Source organism: Myodes glareolus, chromosome 2 (genome assembly GCF_982192425.1).
Source record: "Myodes glareolus chromosome 2, mMyoGla1.1, whole genome shotgun sequence".
Classification (NCBI taxonomy): domain Eukaryota; kingdom Metazoa; phylum Chordata; class Mammalia; order Rodentia; family Cricetidae; genus Myodes; species Myodes glareolus.
In genome coordinates, this window is record NC_142027.1 from 4,263,529 (window position 1) to 4,286,373 (window position 22,845).

Below are 22,845 nucleotides of genomic sequence, written 5' to 3' on the forward strand. Positions count from 1 at the left end.
GGAGTAGGGTGTTCAATTCTTCTAGTTTCGAGCTCCCTGGATTCTGGCGATGTCATGTTGCCTTTCAGGTTGTTGGAGGAATTCTTGCATTGGCGCCTGCCCATCTCCCCCACTCTGGATGAAACTCCTCAGCACTTTCTGGATAGAACTCCTCAGCACTCTCTGGGTAGGACTTCACAGCACTCTCTGGATAGAGCTCCTCAGCCCTCTCTGGGAAGAACTCCTCAGCAATGCAACAGGGCTAGCTGGTCTTCCCAGGACCCAGGAGACAAAGGGCCCGCAGCAGTGGGGGGAGGGGAGGGGTCCCTTGGAACACCGAAGACCCTGCCGCAGAAGCTGAGGGGGGAAAGGCTGTGCTCCCTTCCCGGACAGGCAGGGAGGCTGCCCAGGCTAGCACCCACTCAGCTCTCTGGGAAGAGCGCCTCAGCAGTGCAACAGGGCTAGCTGGTCTTCCCAGGACCCGGGAGGCAAAGGGCCTGCAGCAGTGGGGGGGAGGGGAGGGGTCCCTTGGAACACCGAAGACCCTGCTGCAGAAGCTGGGGGGGCTGTGCTCCCTTCCTGGTCAGGCAGGCTGCCCAGGTGAGCACCCACTCACCTCTCTGGGAAGAACTCCTCAGCAGGGCAACAGGGCCAGCTGGTCTTCCCAGGACCCAGGAGACAAAGGGCCCCGCAGCAGTGGGGGGAGGGGACGGGTCCCTTGGAACACTGAAGACCCTGCCGCAGAAGCTGAGGGGGGAAGGGCTGTGCTCCCTTCCCGGACAGGCAGGCAGGCTGCCCAGGCTAGCACCCACTCAGCTCTCTGGGAAGGGCGCCTCAGCAGTGCCACTTATTATCTCTTGTAGCTTATATTAACCCATTGTTCTTATCTATGTTGGCCACATGGCTCAGTACCTTTCTCAGCTGGGCAGGTTACATCTTGCTTCCCAGTGGTCTGGGCAGGAATGGGAGGAATTGGCTTCCTCCTTCCTAGCATTTACCTCATACTGCCTCTATTTCCTGTCTGGTTGACCTGCCTATAATTTCTGCCTGGCCAATCAGTGTTCATTCAAAATAAACAGATTGACAGAATACAGACAATTCTCCCATACCATTTCTCCCTCTGATATTTCCTAAAGAAGAATGTAAGAAGGGTATCACAGCTCTCTGGACTCACCTCTGTTTGGGACAGAGGGGTAGCACTGGCAATGATATCCAGGGGCATGGTGGTATGAAAAGGGTCAGAGACTCCATATAAGTAATGCCCTGTGCATCTGTTTTAGCTACATTTCTGTTACTATGATAGATACCCTGACAAAAAGAAGCTCAGGTCAGAGGAGTTTCATTGGCTCACAACCCCAGGTTGTAGTCTGTTATTGCAGGGAAGTCAAGGCAGGAACATAAAGAAGTGGGGCACATCCATGGTCCCAACAGAAACATGAAAAACACATGGATCCTTGCTTGCCCTCAGCTGGCTTCCTCCTCTCACATTGCTCAGGACACACTGCCTAGGGAACAGTGTCACCCACAGTGGGCTGAGTCTTCCTACATCAGTGGATAATAAAGAGATATTTCTCATTAAAATTCTCTTCCAGCATGATTATAGGCTGTGTCAAGTTAACAGTCGTAACCTCCCAGCACAAAAATAAGCAAAGAGCCTGGGAGGTCAGTGTTTGCAAGAGGCTTCACAAAAATTATTTTTGTTTACATTTCATTTATTATGTGTGTACATGCACATGTGTGCAGACCCACCATGAGCTTGTGAAGCTCAATTGTCTTCTTTCACCATGTGGGTCTCAAGGACTAAATTGCATTTGCTAGAGTAATTTGGCAGCAAACACCTTAAACCACTGAACCAACTTATGCAGGCCAGAAGGGACTCCCAGACTAGCACCCACACAGAATGCAGCACCTTGGCTGGTATCAGATACCTTTTTGGGAAGTCCCCTCAGGACCTGTGAATAATTAAAAGACTCTCCTCCCCCACCATACCAAGCAAAAGTCCTAGCCAGAGAGAAGAGTAAGCGTCCCATCTACCGGGAGATCCAATGTAGGGAAGGCTAAAATAACATTCTGGGGTAGGAGTTACTTCTGTTTGTGTGTTGCTTTCATTGGATAATGAATAAAGAAACTGCCTTGGCCTAGTTGATAGGACAAAACTTAGGTAGGCAGAGTAAACAGAACTAAATGCTAGGAAGAAGAGCAGAGTGGCAGATGACATGGATCTCCTGCCTGAGACAGACACTGGTTAGAATCTTGCTGATAAGCCACAGTCGCGTGGCAATACACAGTTTAATATAAATGTGGTGTGGGAGAATTGTCTGTATTCTGTCAATCATGTATTTTAATAAAACGCTGATTGGCCAGGCAGGCAGTATAGGCGGGAAAACCAGACAGGAAGTAGAGGTGATGCAATGAGAACAGGAGAATTCTGGGAAGCAGGGAGGTTCCTCTGCCATTCCTGCACAGACCACCGAAGAGGCAACATGTAAGCTGTCACACTGAGAAAGGTACTGAGCCCATGTGGTTAAAATATATAAGGATAATGGGGTCACATAAGTTACAAGGACTAATAAGGAGCCTGACCTAATGGGCCAATCAGTTTATAACCTTATGGAGTCCTGTGTGTGATTTTCTTTGTTGCTTGCCGGCTGTTGGGGTACTGGGAGGGACAGAAATGGTGTGTCAATGTAGAAGGCTGAGGGCTGGGCCTCCACCACATCTCAGGCCCTGGATGAGTCACCTCAGTTGCCTCAGCTGACAACCAGTTTGATTGTAGGAAGATTAGCTACCCTCATAAAATGCCTGCATCTTCAATGCAAGAGCAAGTCTGGGCACAAGTGACTACACCTGCTTATGCTCCCATACACTGCGTATAGACCAAGAGAACCTGTACCCAACCAGATTCTCAGGACTGAGTGCTCACTCAGGTCTGCTGTCTGGAGACCCTCACTTTGACCTTGCTCGTGATGTGTATGAATGCAGTGAACAAACATGGCTAATGAAGGAATAAATAAAGAGAAGGTCTGACGCAGAGAGGCTGGTGCCAGGTCTTGCTGCCAGCTCTTCTACCATATTGTTACAAGCCTTGGCTTTCGTCTCTGTCAAGAGAAGACCTGGTTTGGTGTTGACAGTGTGTGTAGTCCCTAGTGCACACCCAGGAACAATCACCCTTTCTCTTTCCCTGGCTCAGATTTTCACATTTTCTCAACTAAGGGTCCAAACTTGGTGCTGTATGATTTTGAAGAATGTCACAGACAGAAGAATTTCCCCCTAAGAGTTATAGGAAAGAATCAGAGTAGGGACAGGAACAAGTGTGGAAATGAGGCCCTAGAGGTAGCTTCCAACCTCTTTCAATTGGAAGAGTAAGGGTTCTGAATGGAGTAAGTTTTCCTGTTTTCAGATGAGAACATATTGCAATGTTTACAGTCACACAGTCACATGAAGCCTTGGCTCCAAGCACACAGTAAAATCTGGTAAAGTAAAAGGCAGGGAAAACAATAATTCCCATGATATAGACCAAGATTACTTGTCTGGTGACAGTGACTGAATGGCCATGAGCCCCTGTTTTTACCCAGCTCTGAAAACCTTCACAGTTAAATTCTGAACCAGAATACTCAGTAGATCTATGACCATGTGATAAGTGCTGTGTGAAGATCCTAGGTCAGGAAGGATCACAGATGCAGGGAGAACCCTTCAACTGTGCCTTCCTCCAAGCTCTGCATCCCAGGAGGTTGAACCAGTCCAGGTTCCAGCAAAGTTCCTGGACACCCATACAGACGATAACTGTGTCTGTCTGCACTTGAGTTTGAACTTAGAGGTCTGAAGTGCTCCAGAGCTATAAATGATCACAATCAATCCATCAGACATCCTCAGCAGAGATCAGGTGGTCCAGCAGGTTTGGAGGAAACATAACCTTCACTGGGATTTCAGCAGTGTGGTCAACCTACATATACAGCAAGACTCGGACTGATTTATATGGTCATATAACCTAGTTTCCTTCTACCATGGAGGTAGCTAGTGACTGCAGGCATGCATGTCTTATATTGAAGATGAATTGGGTACCAGTGGCTAACAGACTCAGTACCTAGCTACATCATTCAAATGAGGGGGGAGGGCTGAGAAAACTAGTTCATCCCAGACTTAGTATTTAAAAAGTAGAAAGATTGGGAAGTGAGGGGCAGGGGACTCCAGAAAAGGCCTGAAGGATGCTGGTTTTCTTTAAGACACCCACCCTAAGCTTCTTCCATTATCACTCTATCCCAAAGAATGGGACACTCAGTTGGGGGCCACCTACTGAAGTATGATAGCACTTGATTCTCATTCCTGCCCTGTCTGCAGACTGGGAGTCTTTAAACAAGTAAGTGGCCATGGCTGCTGGTTACTATCTTGTAAAATGTTAATGATCACATCCATGGCTTCATATATATACTGAGCCCTGAAATGAGTAGATGAAGGCATGTCTCAAACATTGAGAACATAGTACAAAAGACTGAAAGTTAAGATCTCTTTTTGCTCTGAATGCCAAGTAGGAACGAGTCTTAACTCTATTTGTGTGTACATCCACTCTAGTATATGCAGGACATTGAGAACAGCACTGGTTGCCTTCCTCCTCCTTCTCTACCACTGACAGTTCCCAGCAAGGTCATCCAAGATCTTCCCAAAGTGTCACCGAAGGTTATTGGAAGTTTGCACCACAGGCTCCCCTCAGACAGCAGAGCAATCCTGTTTCTGGGAGTTCTTCAGTGCCTGCCAGTAAGTGAGTAAGTTCTGAGGTGTCATGGAGTGGCAGGTCACAATTTTCTGAAAGTGGCACATGGAGAAACATAAGCCACCTGGGGAATAGGTCTGTTTGGTGTGGAGTTACTCAGGCCGGATCTTCAGTTTGGCCAGCAGAGACCTACAAACACATCCTCCAGCTTGAGGAATGGGACACTCTGAGACATTGTATACTTTGCTGGCCACATCACTTGAAAAGACATAACCCGTACCAGAACAAAAAGGTGGGTACCGGTTTCAGGGATATTCATATTTACTCACAAACCACTTGCTGATTGTATCCCTGATGGGAGGGTAATCATACATTATGTACCCCGTGAAGAACCTGGAGGTTTTGTTTTTCTTTAGCAGCAGGTCAGTCAGATAGCCAACATTCACAAACACGTCTGAGTCTGTCTTCATCACAAAAGCTGCCTGAGGACAAAAGTGGTGGACCCATTCCATGCCCATCATGGTCTTCAGGGTCAAGTTGTAGTAGTCGTCCTTGAAATCCTTCTGGATGATGTCACGGTGCTGCTTGCCCTCCTGGGCTGTGGCATTCATCTCGTCGGTGCTGTCTGAGGCCCCCAGGAGGAAGAGGGTCTTTACACGCCGCCCCCGCACCTCTGTTTCTCTACCCCACGTCTTGCGGATGGCCATGCGAGCCGCCAGCTGCTTGTGGGATGAAGTCACCAGCAGCACAAGGAAAGGGGGCTTCTGCTTGCAGTCAATATCTGGAAGCTGGAGGAACTTCCCGTGACCTTGCTTGGGAACAAATGGAAGTTCCTTAAAAGGCTCCATGCTGAAGTACAAGCAAAGAACGCCCAGCATCAGAATGAAAGCATAAACCAGCCTCATCTTCATGAAGGCCATCTGAAAGAACAAAGACAAACTGCCAGGTCTCCCAGGAGAGAGGGTGGAGTAACAGATACTCAAACACAAGGAGATCAGAGGGCTCTGTTCTGGTGTTCCAAACCTAGCACCAGGGCCAGAATTTATACTTTATAAGGTACCAACAAAGAAATATTTGATAGTTCCCAACACAGGGCTAGAGAGACCACTCAGTGGTTAGGAGCACTTCCTGTCAGCAACCACCTGTCTCTGTTGTTCCAGTGGATCTGATGCCCTCTTCTGGCCTCTGTGGACACTGCACACATATGGTGCACAGATAAACATGCAGATATGCAGATGAAATTCCCATATACGTAAACTAAAAACTCAAATTTTACTCAAAAAGTACCAAAGCAAAGGAAAAATAGATGTTTAAGGAAATGGAACTGTGAATCAGTGTAAACAGTACACATTATGTATGTGTACTGCATTATATAAACCCCACATATACACAATTTAAAAATGAACTTTTTAAAAATATGAGTTGATGTGTTAGGTAGGTGAGTTTGATGAAGATATCTACAGTTTAGAAAACTCTGGAAGGCCTGGAGAGATGGTTTAGAGGTTAGGAATGTTGGTTGCTGCTCTTCGAGAGGTCCCAATTTCAGTTCCCAGCAACAACATGGTGGCTCACGGCCATCTATAATGAGATCTGATACCCTCCTCTGGCATGCAGGCACACATGCAGAGCACCCATGCATAAAATATAAAAAATAAATAGGAAAAAGAAAACTCTGGAATCTTTCAACACAGAGAAATGGAGGCCATGCTACAACAATGTAGCACACAGGACAGCCTGCCATGCTGTCCCACAGTGCCTTGTTGTCAGCCTTGGGATTCTAGATGTTGGTCCCAGCTCTGGGAACTTCCAGCTCTTCACTGACAGGATATTCAAACTCCTGTCCTTCCGTAGATGAGACCAGATCTCCCAAAAGATCCTCAGCTCTGACCTCTGGTGACTCCATGACAAAGAATGTCACAATGCAGCTTTACAGCCTGTAGGTCTGACAGCTGTGCATTCAGGGTGCTAGCACAGGACTAGCCACAGACTTCTCTGTTCTAATTAAGCATGCTCAAAGAGCAACCCTTAACACTTTGAGATCCTGACAACTCATGTGTCTGAACTCTTGGTCTGCAACTGACGGTGCTGTTGGAAAAGGTTGTAGAACCCTTTATTAGATGGGGCCGAGCTACAAGAAGTGAGTCCTGGGGATTGAGTATTGAGTTTATGGCATGTCCACTTCATGTCCTATCTCTGCCTCCTGATCCACAAGATATGAGCAATAACCTCACACCCTGCTACAAACTGCTCCCAGCGGTGTGTATGTATTCCTGCTGCAAAGGAGAATGACCTCAAGTCACAATCCAAAGTAACCTCCCCCTATCGTAAGTCATTTCTCTTTAGTTATTTGGTAACAGCAATGAGAAAGGTAATGAACACAAAAGCACCTCTGGTTTTCTGATTTGCACAATTACCTTGAAAGTCTAGAAACCTGGAATGTGAAAGCTTAGTGTTGTAACACTGAGAAAGAAAGACACTCAAAAATTTTGCTGAGCTAGAACTTAGTTCCATCTGGAGGGCTAAGCCACAGGGCAGAAGTGACGATGAAATGAATTCCTTGTGAGGAGCAGATGGTGACCAATGTTCTGTTCTACCTTCTGAGACAATCTTCTGGACTTGGTTTGTCTACCAAAAATGAAGCAGAATAACTAGGAAAGAAAATAGCAGCGTTCAAGTTGTTTTCATTTTACTTCATCCTTTGCCCTCCCCCTGTGTGACCTTGAGCAAGTGTGTGAGCTGCATTCCTGGACTCAGTTTTATGACTTCTAAAATGGGTACAACTGAGGCGCAGCATCAACCATATGATTCACCTGTCTACAACAACAAATATCTGAGAAACCTCTGATGTCTGATAGACGAAGATAGGCCCTGTGGTGGTTTGTGGGAGAATGGCCTCTGTGGGCCTGTATGACTGATTACTTTGTCATCAGAGAGTGAAAGCCTTTGGGAAGGACTGGGGGTGTATCCTTGGTAAAGGACATGTGTCACTGGATTTGGGCTGTGAAGTTTGAAAAACCCATGCCATTGCCAAGGTGCTCTATTTCTTTGTCTTGGCTGTGGATCATGGTGTGAGCTCTAAGCTGTTCCTGCCATTCATGTCTTTGCTGTCATCATGGACACTAAACCCTCTGACACTATAAGACCAATTGAATGTTTTTATGACATCCTTTGCTCATGGTGTTTCATTACAGCAAGTTAAAAATAATTAACATGGAAGTTGGTACCAGGGAGCGTGATAGAGCCTGACTGGCCTGACCTTGTAGTGTTTTGTAGGAATGTAGAAGACAGTGGGGCTTTGGATGACGAAAATGGTTGAACTCTGATTGCTGAGCTTAATAGGCCATCCTAGTAGGAGTGTGGCAGTTGTGTTGTGGACCATGGGAGTCTACCTCAAGATGTCTCAGAGGGGAACAATACAAGTAACAGAAGACCACTCTTGTGATATTTTGACAAAGAATGTAACTGCTTTTTGCTCTTGTGTTAATAATCTGCCTGAGGCTAAACTGAAGAATAAGGGATTAAGTTCTGTGGTACTATGCATGTAATTGGTCACCATAAGCACATAGGGAGTAGCATTATTAGAATGTGTGACTTTGTTGTAAAAGGTATAGACTTGTTGGAAGTCCTGGTGTCTCTTCAGAGAAAAACAATTTTGCTGGCAGAGCAATTTTAAGACAGGCCAATACTGGCTTTCTCTTGTGGTTACTAGTGATACCCTTATGCAAACATACAATTAAAAGAGCAAGTGGAATAAAAATTAATATAAAATGTTTAAAGAAATAAAGAGCACCAGAGAAATTTAATGTTGGAACCCAGGCTTCTACTGAAAGAGATAATGAGATTAAAGAAAGGCCTGATTCAATTTGAAATAAAGGGAGGGTTTCTTCAGGGCAAGACCCTACCAAGCTAAGCTCCCAACTTTTAAGAGTGAGTCCTGTAGAATTTTCTGTTCCTAAAGATCCTGCAAACATGATTCAAGGAGGCAGCCAGATTTGAATCTGTCACCCACATGGCTCTGGGATAAGGGGTTGTGGAGTCTTCCTTTGTGGTTAAGAAGGGCTGAGGAGGCCATGCAGTAGTTTATGGTAAGGAAGTCCCTGCAAGACCTAGAAGTCCTGAGAGGTCATTATATGAAACTGTTAAACTGAAGCCTGGGTTACATGGAGACTCTCAGGTGTTAGACTGGCTAAAGCCATGGATGTTTGCCAAGGAGAGCTGCACAGAGGAGTGGAGCACAAGAGGGCTGTGTGGTGTGGGGAGCAAAGCTGGGAGGGAAGAACCAGCTAAGCCCAGTGATGCTGGGTATGGAGCTACAGTATTTGTAAATAAATCAAGGAAGCATCGAAGCCTGTCAGGACCATTGGTCTTAGACATTGATCTTCTGTACTCTGTGTTGTTTGCAATCTTCATTGTGCCCTGGAAACTACAACTGTACTGATCCTGGCAACTGCCGTTATATTCTGTTTCTGATAAAGATCTCAAAAGTCTGATTGCTCTCAGTAAAACTGCCACAGTCTCACTTGTACTGTGGCCCCTACCGATGGCATGATTCAATTCCTCATGGTGATAATAGGTGACCCTAACACGGTAATTAACTTGGGCACTTACAGCACTGTGTTATATGGATTTAATTACAGGGTGGTACAGCCCATCTTATCATTAGTTTACAATTCCAGAGAATCAGTTATCATCTATCTGCATTTTCCACTGTTGTAGACTCTGTTGATGATTCAGCACATGGCCACCCAAGGGAAAGTTTTGAGCCAGTAGATAAGAATGGAAGATATTCCTATTTCCAGATTCCCACACTTCTTGATTCAGTACATTTCCCCCACCCCTTGGAAACAGATGCATGGTTTATGTGGCTTCTCAACTGTGGATAAAAATGTTTATTAAGTCAGGTATGTTTGCTCTCTGCATCTTTCCTAAGAAATTTTGATGATTTCTGAGAGGTGAGCCTGGTTTACTGCAGAAAAGAAGTGGTCATGTTTCACTCCATGCTGTTCATGGGGTAGAGCTTGGGGGCTGATGGGTGGTAAGAGACCCAGTGTGCTTCTGGGGCAGGTTCAGCACTGGGGTGCTCCAGTGTCCCTGCTGCTAGCCTCCCCGAGCACTGAGAAGTCCTTTATCACACAATGGTTTCCCCTCTTTCTGCTGAAAATGGACTTTAAAAGAGCACTGATGGCTGACATTTCATAAGTGCTCAGCTCCAAGAATGCAGGGAGGAAGAATAAATGTGACCATGTGTGACCACCAGCTGCTAGATCAGCACTCAAGCCTAAACCTTCTCTGGGAAATATTTCTTCCTTGGTGACTCTGCTGAACAATGAAAGGTGTAGGTGTACATGGAGTGCTTATTATTCTTCTCCCCCTTTGACAACTGCCTGACTTGGCTCATGGCATTTCTCAAAGGCTGTCACCCAGAAAGAAATTTGGCTAGATCAGCTGGGATCAACAACTAGTCACCTTTATTCAGAAGTCAAAAGTCCAGTCTCCCCAGTTTGCCTTTGGACACAGAGACTCTGAACAGAACCTCATGTAGGCATCATTGTTCACTGCCCCTTTATCCACATCAACATCCCTCACACTATGTGAAAATGCAAGGACTCTACATGCATCTGATATAGAGCAGACACTGGAACACAAACCAAAGCAATCTAAAATTTGTGCATTCTGGCATACAGCTGAGAAATCATCAAAAGGAAGGGCATGAAAAAAAGAATGACCTGCCTTGCTGTGGTAGCTCCTTCTGCTATTGTTCTTTTTAAAAATAATGATGATGGGATGGCCCCGCGGCTCGCAGAGTCTGACAAGGATGGCCGTGAGTCCCTGCAGCGCCATGCAGCCGAGGGAGTCAGGCGGGCGGTTATGGTGGATAAAAGGCTCATAGGACATAGTATTATTTAAAGAAGAGGGAGATATTTATTGCTTAAAGAAGAGAAAAACAGAGAGAACAAAGACACACGTACACACGAGATGAGACAAACACATACACGCACACGCACCCACACACACACACACACACACATATATATACGCGCGCACACGAGAGAGAGAGAGAGAGAGAGAGAGAGAGAAAGAGAGAGAGAGAGAGAGAGAGAGAGAAGATGGCGGCGGGGGGAGGGTCAAAAGTGGCTGGGATGGGTGTGGTTAGTTCTTAAAGTGTCCCAATGGAGTAACATCTGCTCCTTCAGTCTTTAAGATACCCGCCCACTTGGGCGTGGTCTTTGATGCTTTACAAAGCAGCAGTAGCCCTGCTCTCACTCTCTTGCTTCCGGCTCACACTTCCGGCTGCTAGACTCTGTTCCTATACGCTCAGAGGGCTGTTGTCTAGCACAGTGATCTGTACATTTTCCCCTTTAATAAATTACCTTTTTTATTAATCATAATTCCAAACTGGTGTGGGATTGTTTTGTGACTTACTCCTTCATCTGGCACCCAATGAATGTAGAACCCTGCAGCTCTACTACCCACCGCCAGCTCAGAGTGGGCCTGGCGAGGCCCTCCCTCAGTCATCCGCAGACTATGCGTGGAACCAGCAGTTCATTTGGATATAGAATTCTTGCAAAGCAGTGGTTTTTCTTGCTGCAGATCGGCCACGGTTCTTTCTATTATCTCATTACTCACCTAAGAGCAGCTTCCAGTCCTCCCACCACCACACACTGCGGAAATTCAGACAGGATTTGGGCTTTCTTGGGTGTCTGCTGTTACCTTGTTATCCCTGTGCTCCTGCGGCTACTGACTGATCAGGGACCACCACGGTACATATAGTTTGTGATTTGTATTAATAACTATTTTTTATCTAAGCATATCTTTTAGCATTTCACACTAAAATCAGATTCAAACCAGTCACATGACTCCAACTGCATCACTGGGCCCAGCTGGGTTAGTTTTATAGGTGGCCTGCGACACCTACTGGCAGGTTACGGATATAGCACCTAATCCAGCTAAGATTGAATATCCTAAATACATATCATAAGTTGCCAATGTAAAGGGGTAATATGTTAGACAACATTACTGTCCAAGGTTTCAATAGCCTCTTTACTTACAGCATGAACACCAAAGACACTATACTTGGAGCTTGTTTTATTCTTGACAAAATTGGCCTTTGGACAAGGAAATGCCCATGACTCAACCACTGACAAAGTACACGATGTCTGGACAGGACAAGCATGATACAAGAAAAAAGACAGCCAAACCTTGCCAAGACAGGGTAAGACAGGTTTGAAAAATTTCCTGCCTCTGAAAATGGTCTGTCACTTACTCTAGGCCTTAGCCAAAGTTGACTGCTCCAACATTGCAAATGAGACTTTGGGTGATTGCCCAGTAAGCCAGTTGTCTCTGTCATTTGTTGCACATTTTGGAAGTTGCTTGATTATACTTCCTGCCTGCTCAAGTAATATTATTTTCCTTCTCGAGTCTTAGATGGGATTGAAGATTAGATAATAATAGTTACTTTCCTCTCATGACTTGGCCAATTTATAATACAAGACTAAAACTCCTTAGGACAGGATAAACTCCTTAGGACAGGATAATTATTGAAACATTTATCACATGTTTTTTATTTGATATTGATTGTGCTGGTTGTAATTCTAGTTTTTATACTTGATATTTGTTCTTATTGTATATAATTTTGTATTAGACTTAGAACTCTCTTATTTAAGCAGGAGGAGGAGAACTTTTAGGAAATTCTACAGTCAGTAGTCTTGAAGTTACCCACCCACTTGTGCATGGCCTCTTATACTATAAGTGGTGATGTAAAGTGCAAACACTTTTCCTCTCTCTTCTGGCTCCTGGATTTGGTTTCTGTTTCCAGTTGGCGCAGTGGACTGTGATCTGTGAGTCTACCCCTAAATAAATAACCCTTTATTATACTCAATTCTAAGCTAGTGTGAGATTTCTTTTTAGCATTCATCTTCAAGTTCATGAGAGTTCCACTCTATGGATGGGCTTGATGATTTAAGAGATATCTGGTGTTCACTGCACTAATGTAAATATTATCTAATTGAGGGTGGCTTGGGTCTCATCACAGAAAGAGATCTAATTGCTGAGCTCAAGATCCGTCTATATTGACAAAGCCTGCAGAGCCACAGTTCATCCAAACAGGGAGAGAGCACACAGCATTGCGACGAGGGATTGGCTGTGATTGGCCTGGCCCACCCTCCCCACCTGCATATGCTGGATGAAGAGGAGGCTTTATCAGGTTCACAGAAGTTCACAGAACCAGAATAATGGACAAACCTAAAACAGACATTGTAGAACAACCTTTCTCTAGGACTGTAAACAGCTCTGAACCAAGGTATAGCACACATCAATAAGACTTTGTGACAATAACTGGCGCTTCTTCATTTGATCAGTGTCATCTGTGGCTACAAAAAGTTACCTGCACTGCCGAAATGGCTTACCCAGTAAAGGTACTAGTCATCCAGCCTGACAACCTGAGTTTGATTTCCAGAACTCACATGGCGAAAAGGAAACTAGCTCCTCCAGGTTGCCTTCCAATGTAAAGGAAATCATTATATCACAGTTCTCTGTGTGTGTGTGTGTGTGTGTGTGTGTCTGTGTGTCTGTGTGTCTGTGTGTCTGTGTATCTGTGTGTCTGTGCTGTACATTTCCATGTGTCACAGTATACCTGTGGAGATCAAGGGCAGCCTTGGCATCAATTCTAGCCTTTGATCTTATTTGAGGCATTTGCCACTTTGTGTACCAGGTCACTTGTTCTGCAAGCTTCCAGGGAGTCTTCACCTCCCATCTCACAGCAGGGAGGCTGGGATAACATGCTTCTGTTCCCAGGTTTACATAGGATCTTGGGATCTGCTCATGTAGCAAGCACTGTGTTCACCGAACCATGTTCCTTGTACCTCCTCTGACTTCTTAATAATCCAGGGCAGACCACTGTGTCTGTCATAAAGCAGAGTAATGCAGAGATGATAAGCCTTGGGAAGTACAAAAGGAGCAGTTTGGATTCTGCCTTCCCGTGTGGTAGGAGCAGTTACCAGAGGGCGGGTGCTGTTCCTCCACCAGGATGGTCAGGATATAAGGGGAAAAGGAGAACAAGCTGGAGACAGATAACAATGGGAAGGCTGTTCTTTGAAAGGGTTTTTGCACCAAGAAAAAGAGAATGGAGGCAGAACTTGAGATGGGGTGGTCTGGAAGACAGTCTGTGTAGAGAGGGCGAGCATGCTGTGTGCTGAGGGAATGTTCTAGAAGGGAGGAACTGTCTATCTCCAGGCATCAGTGCCCTTGTGTACAAAGCTCTGTGGCCCTCCCTGCTGATTACAACTTTAGTTTGGTTTCTGAGGCTGGCAGAGGAGATCAGTAGTGAGGAGCACAGCTGTAGAGATTTCCAGGGCTGTAGCATGGGATTTCTGGCAAGCATGCTAGAGTCAAAAGGAGACACTTCTGGTTCATCCACTTTATTTCCATTTAAGTGACACGTGAGAGATCAAGGATCCAAGCTGCACCGCAAAAACAAGTAATTATCAAAGATGCCAGAGATACAGCCAGTCAACTCATAAGGTTAATTCCTTAGGCTTATACAATAGAAAGTATTCCAGAGAGAAAACAATTCCAAAGGATGATTGCCTACTGTCTGCATTTATAATTACCAAGAAGAGCACACTGTTCACCCTAGGCTGAACGCTTTTTAAACTGTTGAGTTCTGTGGCTTCCAAAACATGATTGAAACAAGAAGTCCTCTTATATTTCAAACATAAGCAAGACTCTTCAGCAATATATTTCTAAACATACAAAATCAAAGTCAAGTTGAAAAAAACTTCCAAACACAAATGTCAATGAAAAAAAGGTAACAGAAGTTAGACCATACATACAGATATGGATAACTTCAGATAAGCTGTTAAGTTAGAACCACACACATGCATTGTGCTGCTTATAATTAAACTTTTATTAAAAATAAATATTATTATTAACAAATCATAAATACATGTACCTGCTCCCAAAGCACAGTATCAGCCTGTAGAACCTCATCAATGTACAGGAAAATGACAATTCCAAACACCATTCAATGACATAGACATTTAATTTTTTTTATCCTTTAGGAAATCAAATTTGACCACAAAGTGTTCTTGGTTTCAGATGAGTGGTTTCCAGTCACAGAGGTTATTTCTTGTTTTATGTGACCAAGTGAAATGAGGCTGCTCTCCCCTCTGATATGTCATGAAGCAGAATGTAAGAAGGGTGTCACAGCTCTCTGGACTCACCTCTGTTTGGGACAGAGGGGTAGCACTGGCGATGACATCCAGGGACAAGGTGGTGTGAGAAGGGTCTGAGATCCTGTGTGGGTAATGCCCTGTGCATCTGTTTTAGATTCATCTCTGTTACTATGATCAATCCCTGGCCAAAAATAAGCTCAGTGAAGAGGGGTTTCATTGCCTCACAACCCCAGGTTGTAGTCTGTTATTGCAGGGAAGTCAAGGCAGGAACGTAAAGCAGAGGGACACATCCATGGTCCCAACAGAAACATGAAAAACACATGGATCCTTACTTTCCCTCAGCTGGCTTCCTCCTCTCACACTGCTCAGGACACACTGCCTAGGGAACAGTGTCACCCACAGTGGGCTGAGTCTTCCTGCATCAATGGATAATAAAGAGATATTTTAAAACTCTTTCAGAGTGATTGTGGGTTGTGTCAAGTCAACAGTCGTAACCTCCCAACACAGCATTTGAACCGCAGGCATTAGGAGCTGATTCCCATGACCCCTGCATGCAGGTAGTAGAATGCCTGATGCAAAACATTCACCAGGGGCTGGTGAGAGCTTGTAAGTTGTCATGGGCTCCATCCCTGGCACCAAAACACCAAAATGATATGTACCAAATAAAAGAAAGGAAAGGAGCGTCTTTCTGCTTCTCAACTCTGACGACAGAGCTGCGTCGTCAGAAGGGTCTGAGAAGAGCGGGAGGAGGTGGCGGCCTCGGGAAGATGCTGCTCTTTGGCGTAAATGGCAATCGATTAAGGATCGTTTCTCAGACTCGAGTTAGAAGTGAGAGTTCAGATAAGTGAGGCCAACTTTGCTGCTTTGAACACCTCGGAAGGGAAGAATGGATTTATCAGGAGTGAAAAAGAAGAGCTTGCTAGGAGTCAAAGAAAATAATAAAAAGTCCAGCACTAGGGCTCCTTCTCCTACCAAACGCAAGGACCGCTCTGACGAGAAGTCCAAGGATCGCTCTAAAGATAAAGGGGCCACTAAAGAGTCGAGTGAGAAGGATCGTGGCAGGGATAAGACTCGGAAGAGATGCAGTGCTTCAAGTGGAAGCAGCAGCACCAGGTCTCGATCCAGCTCCACTTCCAGTTCGGGCTCCAGCACCAGCACAGGTTCAAGCAGTGGCTCTAGCTCCTCCTCTGCGTCCAGTCGCTCTGGGAGCTCCAGCACTTCCCGGAGCTCCAGCTCTAGCAGCTCCTCCGGCTCCCCCAGCCCTTCCCGGCGCAGGCATGACAACAGGCGGCGATCCCGCTCCAAATCCAAACCACCTAAAAGAGATGAAAAAGAGAGGAAAAGGCGGAGCCCTTCACCTAAGCCCACCAAAGTGCACATTGGGAGGCTCACCAGGAATGTGACCAAGGATCATATCATGGAAATATTTTCTACTTATGGGAAAATTAAAATGATTGACATGCCTGTAGAAAGGATGCATCCTCATCTATCCAAAGGCTACGCATATGTAGAGTTTGAGAATCCAGATGAAGCGGAGAAGGCGCTGAAACACATGGATGGAGGACAAATTGATGGCCAAGAGATCACTCCTACTGCTATGTTGACACCCTGGCCTCGGCCACCCCCACGGCGATTCAGCCCACCCAGGAGAATGCTTCCACCGCCTCCCATGTGGCGCAGGTCACCCCCACGGATGAGGAGGAGGTCTAGCTCTCCAAGGCGCAGGTCCCCTGTACGTTGGAGGTCTCGATCTCCCGGCAGCCGCCGCCATAGAAGCCGCTCCAGCTCTAACTCCTCCCGATAAGCAGGGACGTTGATTCTGTACCTCTGTAACTTATGTTCCCCCAACTCAGTTTTGTCCTTTCTTTAGCCAACGAGGGTATGTGGGGAAGGATCCCCTAACTGGGTGGGCTTTGAAGACAGCAGTTGAGATATTTCCTCTGCAGGATTCTGGCTGCAGAGGTACTGTTGATTCAGGACTGTGCCCATAAAGGTGCCCTGTAGTTTTCTGGCTAGAAAGTTCACCCTTCCCATTCTTGAGAGTCTGGTTTATAGCAGAGCCAGGTGGGACGAGCAAGCCTCCATATTGCAACACACCATTTTCCACAGATGACCTAGGACCTGGGCAACCTGGCCGTACCCTTGCTGTTGCTGTACCACATCTGAGGAAAGGGGACCAAGCTGCTGTGCTGTTAGGCCTGACCATGTCCCCTTTGGAGTCCTCGTCAACTTCTAGGGTTAAACACCTTTATCTTTCCCTGCCCCCAGGTCTCTGTTATTCTCTGAAATTGGTGAGCCAGTTCTACAGGGTCCTCAAGGAACCTGCCACCACACTCAATGTCACCTGCCATTCACAGGGATGTTGCAGGTTAACCTTGGCAGTGTATACATTGCCTCTTTTTGCTTTTATTGTACAGTCAGTACTATAAATTTTGTTTTGAGTTTTATGACTTTGTAGTATTTTAGATAAGGTCGTTTGTACTTGTGTAGAGTGAGAGGACTGTTGAATAAACCTTGGACAAGATGCAAACTGAAAAAAAAAGAAAAAGAAAGGAAAGGAAAGGAAAGAAAGGAAGAAAGAAAGAAAGAAGACATTTGGCCACAGAATCCACTTTTATTCTTGTATTTAAAATTACTCTGCCTGGTTAGAAGAAAATGTTGTTTGGGCTTTTTCAATCTTCACCTCCAGGAACAATGTAAGACCATCTCTGAGGATCTGTCTTTCCTGAGAGTTAGGTTAAAACGGCTGAGACACCAAAGTAAGTCCCCAAGAAATTTTTCCTAAATAATTTTCAGCCAAATGAACATACCATGCAAGCCCTGAGATGTGATTGAGAGTTTACTTCTAATTCACCTGTGCCAGTGTTCAAATACAGGGTTTATGTCATGGAGAGTCACAGAAAAATAAAAATAAGCAAAGAGCCTGGGAGGTCAGTGTTTGCAGGAGGCTTTGCAAAGATTACCTTTGTTTGCATTTCATTTATTATGTGTGTACATGCACATGTGTGCAGACCCACCATGAGCTTGTGAAACTCAGTTGTCTCATTTCACCATGTGGGTCTCAAGGACTGAATTGCATTTGCTAGAGTAATTTGGCAGCAAACACCTTAAACTACTGAACCAACTTATGCAGACCAGAAGGGACTCCCAGGCTAGCACCCTCACAGAATGCAGCAGTTTGGCTGGTATCAAACATCTTTTTTGGGAAGTCCCCTCAGGACCTGTGAATAATTACAAGACTCTCCTCCCCCACAATACCAAGCAAAAGTCCTAGCCCGAGAGGAGTAAGCATCCCATCTACCAGGAGACTCAATGTAGAGAAGGCTAAGATAACATTCTGGTGTAGGAGTTCCTTCTGTTTGTGCGTTGCTTCCATTGGATAATGAATAAAGAAACTGCCTTGGCCTACAGAACTTAGATAGGCAGAGTAGACAGAACTAAATGCTGGGAAGAAGGGCTGAGTGAGAGGCACCATGGATCTCCTGCCTGAGGTGGATGCTAGTTAGAATCTTGTCGGTAAGCCACAATTATGTGGCAGTACACGGATTAATTGAAATGGGTTAAATTAAGATGTAAGAATTAGCCAATAAGAAGTTAGAGTAAATGGGCCAGGCAGTGTTTAAATGAATACAGTTTCAGTGTGATTATTTCAGAGATAAGAAAGCTGGGCACCCAGAATGACAAGCAGCCCACTCCTGTTACATTATAACTTGGAATTATCAATGAGGAAATTAGAGAAGAACACTGGACTGGAAATCCAGACATTACAAAAGGAAATGGTAAACATATTTGAAAAAAAATGAGGAAATTATTGAATTTGATGACCAAGAACAAAAGGTACAAAGGCAAAATTTAACCTTGTCGGTATATAAAAATGTCCAGGATAGCTTCCTCGGAGTTCTGCCAGTCTTTTAAGTAATAACAACAGAAAAAGTATCTGGCCCCAAGTACCCTAAGGTTGTCAAAGAATATACTTGGGAGCCCATACATATGACTGATCTAAAGGAAATTAAACAAACAGTTGTAGCTTATGGACTACATTTGTCCTTTGTTAGGAAGGTGGTCAAAATCTGGACTTTCAATAACAAAGCAAAGCCTCAAGATTAGGCTCAGTTAATCTCAGCAGTCCTAGAAAGTGGACAGCAATTAATTTGGAGGTGCTTTTTTAAAGAGGAGGCAAGAATCTTAGAGCTACAAGAGAAAGCAAATGGACTTGAGATTTCCCTAGGTCAAATTCTAGGCAAAGGACCTTACTCTGATCCTAAGGATAAAGTTCTTTATGATGACCAAACCTTGTCTCTATGTAGCACAGCAGCTTTAAAGGCTTGGGACAGGATTCAGGAATCAAGAAAGAGAGTTGAATCATATCCTAGGGTTAAACAGGCTCAAAGAGAAACTTTTAGTGACTTCTTGCAAAGACTAACTAGGGCTGTACAAATAGGGATAACTGACCCAGAAGCTAGACATATAATAATTGAATCTTTGGCTTATGAGAATGCCAACATTGAGTGCAAATGAATCCTTGGGCCTTTAAAGATCAGATTAGCACCCATTGATAAATGGGTCTTGCATACAATGAATGTCGAGACTCTTGATTATGGTACAGAAGCATGGGTAGGAGAAGAAATTTCCAATGGTAAGAGAAGACATCAAAATACCAATTTTTTGTAGTAGAATAGGAGATGTGAGAAGGTATTGTAGACAAGAGATTCCTAGGAATAATACCTCATCTTGGAATGGCAGAAATAGGAGAACTCGGCCTCCAGGTGTATGTAGAAAATGTGACAAGCCCGACAGTGGACAAATGAATGTAGGTCAACGAAAGATAGACAAGGCAACCCAATACCATTGGGAAACACCATGGAGGGGGACCTCTTGATAGCCTCCATGATGAATGTGGTCCAGGCATTCCCAGTTACAGTGGAGAATGTGTCTCACCAAGAAAACTAAAAAATCCAATGCCTGCTGTAAAAAGCAATACTGTTCTGAATGATGGGTTAAATGTGCAGGATCAGTCAAAAGCTCTAGTAGGAGAGAGGAAAGGTATATTTTGGCAGACTTCCATAAAAGATCAAAGACCAAAGCTAATAGTGTATATAAATGGTATTTTTATTGAAGGTTTATTAGACATAGGTGCAGATGTAAGTACCATTACTCCAGAATCTTGGCATCCAAATTGGCCTCTTTAAGAGGTAGATGTTCGATTCCTGGGAATTGGAACCCTATCTTGGGTAAAACAAAGCAAGAGATGGGTTGAATGCATAGGGGAAGAAGGAAAAATAGGAATACTAAGGCCATATATAGCCAATATTGCAGTGAATTTGTGGGGTCATGACCTATTGCAGCCATGTTATATTCAGATTAACCTTCCTGCAGCCCCCAAAAAACTTATGTTTCTGAGGGAAATATTAGAAGATATTATAGATGATGGACACCAGCCATTCAGGCTGTACAAGAACACAAAGTAATTGATAAACCAAGGACACTCCACTTGGAGCTTGTTTTATTCTTGGCAAAATTGGCCTTTAGACAATGAATTGCCTGTGACACAATCACTGACAAAGATTGTAGAGGGCCCATATGTTGAATAACCTTGTTGATAGCCCTAAGATCTGTCACCATTCCCCATTTCCAGATTTCTTTTTAACAACAAATTCACATATCCAATCCCATATGGGTCTGCCAGGTCCTCTAGCACAAGGTAATGCAGAAATTGATCAATTATTGATTGGAAGTGTGTTACAGGCCTCTGAATTTCATTAAAAAAATCATGTCAAAAGCTAAGGTTTAAAGAAAGAGTTTTCTATTACATGGCAACAAACTAGGGAGATCATAAAGAGGTGTCTTACTTGTTCTTTCTATAATCAATGGACATAGAAAATTACAAGAGACCCAGGAGATTAAAAGAGGGACTTGCATAGCTAACACATAGCAATTAAAACACCCCAAGGGAACAGAGAAATGAGATCTTGCAAGAGAGAGAACAGAAAAACTTTAACAGTGACACTGGGAAGAGAGTTTAGACAGAGAGAAAAAGCTACATGGAAGAGAATCCAAACCTGTGTCAGTACACTTGCCACTGTGCCCCAAAGTTTGTCCTCTATTTTGCCATTCTACTGAGGCCCAAAATATATATCTTATATTAATAGGTAATTCTTAAGACCAAGTTATTTTATGATTTAAGAAGCTTTTTTATTTCTTGCCATAACAGGCAATTGAGTATAATAAAGGGTTATTTATTTACGGGTAGACTCACAGATTATAGTCCTAGGCACAAATGGGAAACAGGAACCAAATCCAGGAGTCAAAAAAGAAAGGAAATGTGTACACATTTTACATCACAATTTATAGTATAAGAGGCCACACACAAGTGGGTGGGTAACTTAAATACAACTGGGTGTAGAATTTCCTACAGGACCTCCCCCTTTTTTTAAATAAGAGAGTTCTAAGCCTAATACAAATTAGATACAATAAGAACAAATATCAGGTATAAAATTTTAAAATTACAACTAGCATAAATAATATCAAGCAAGAAACATGTGTGGTGGGAGACAATTGTTTATATTCTGTCAATTGCTTTAAATAAATGCTGATTGGCCAGTAGCCAGGCAAGAAGTATAGGCGGGACGACCAGACAGGAAGCAGATGTGGGCAATGAGAACAGGAGAATTCTGGGAAGGAGGAAACCAATTTCCTCTGTAGTCCTGTCCAAACACAGAAGAAGAAAGATGTGACATGCCCCACTGAAAAAGGTCCTCAGCCATGTGGCTAACATGAATAAGAATAATGGGATAATGTAAGTTATAAGAGTTAATAAGAAGCCTGAGCTAATGGGCAAATCAGTTTATAACTAATATAGACTCTCTGTGTGATTTTCTTTGTGACTTAATGACTGCGGAAACTGGGAAAGACAGAAACCTCGCCAACACATGTGATAAATGTTTCAATGATTATCCTATCCTAAGGAGTTTAAGACTTGTATTATAAATAACTTGGCCAAGTCATGAGAGGAAAGTAACTATTACTAGCTAATCTTCAACCCCATCTAAGACTTGAGAAGGGAAATAATATTACTTGAGCAGACAGAAAGTGCAATCGAGCAACTTCCAAAATATGCAACAAATGACAGAGACAACTGGCTACCTGGGCAATCACCCAAAGTTTCATTTGCAATGTTGGAGCAGCCAACTTTGGCTAAGGGGCCTAGAGTCACTGACAGACCACTTTCAGAGGCAGGAAATTTTTCAAAACTGTCTTACCCTGTCTTGGCAAGGTCTGACTGTCTTTTTTTCTTGTATCCTGTTTGTCCTGTCCAGACATCATGTACTTTGTCAGTGATTGAGTCACAGGCAATTCATTGTCTAAAGGCCAATTTTGCCAAGAATAAAACAAGTTCCAAGTGGAATGTCCTTGGGCACCAAGGACATTCTCTTGGGAATAGATCAGTGCTGCCAGGAACAATCGTGTCTCACATCAACAGAACCCTAAGTTATTTAAATACTGTATTCTAGAACTCATTGAAGTGGTTGAAGATTACCTATCTATGCAGGATATAATCTCTATGTATCTAAAGAACTAATTAGTCTAACTACAAGTATCAATATATAAGAATCTATACCAATGTAAACTGCCTATAAATAATAGCTCACAAGTAACTACTCTATTAATCACTATTATTATCAGTGTGAGTAAGCTCACACTAATCTATTATTCCATTCAATTTTCCCTTTTTTTCCAAAGAGATTCCTGAGCCTACAAAATATCCCGTATAATCATAAACCCTACACCAATTATGATCAACCCGTAAATGAGGTCCCTAACCCTAAACACAAACTTTGTTCAGAGAGTGAATGTCATCTTCTAGAATTACTTCCAGCTGTCATGTGGGCAATGTTCTTTCTATGGGATCATGTGAAAGTAAAATGATGGTTAAGTTCCAAGATTACTGTCTGATACAATTGCAAATAGTCTCTGAGGGTTTGGTAA

General features: G+C 44.0%; 2 pseudogenes; one reads left to right on the forward strand and one right to left on the reverse strand.

Moving 5' to 3' along the window:
• Positions 1-4,683: 4,683 nt before the first annotated feature.
• Positions 4,684-5,607, reverse strand: LOC148122893 (beta-1,3-galactosyltransferase 5-like; annotated as a pseudogene).
• Positions 5,608-15,601: 9,994 nt separating this feature from the next.
• On the forward strand, positions 15,602-16,678 carry LOC148122894 (RNA-binding protein with serine-rich domain 1 pseudogene; annotated as a pseudogene).
• Positions 16,679-22,845: the final 6,167 nt, after the last annotated feature.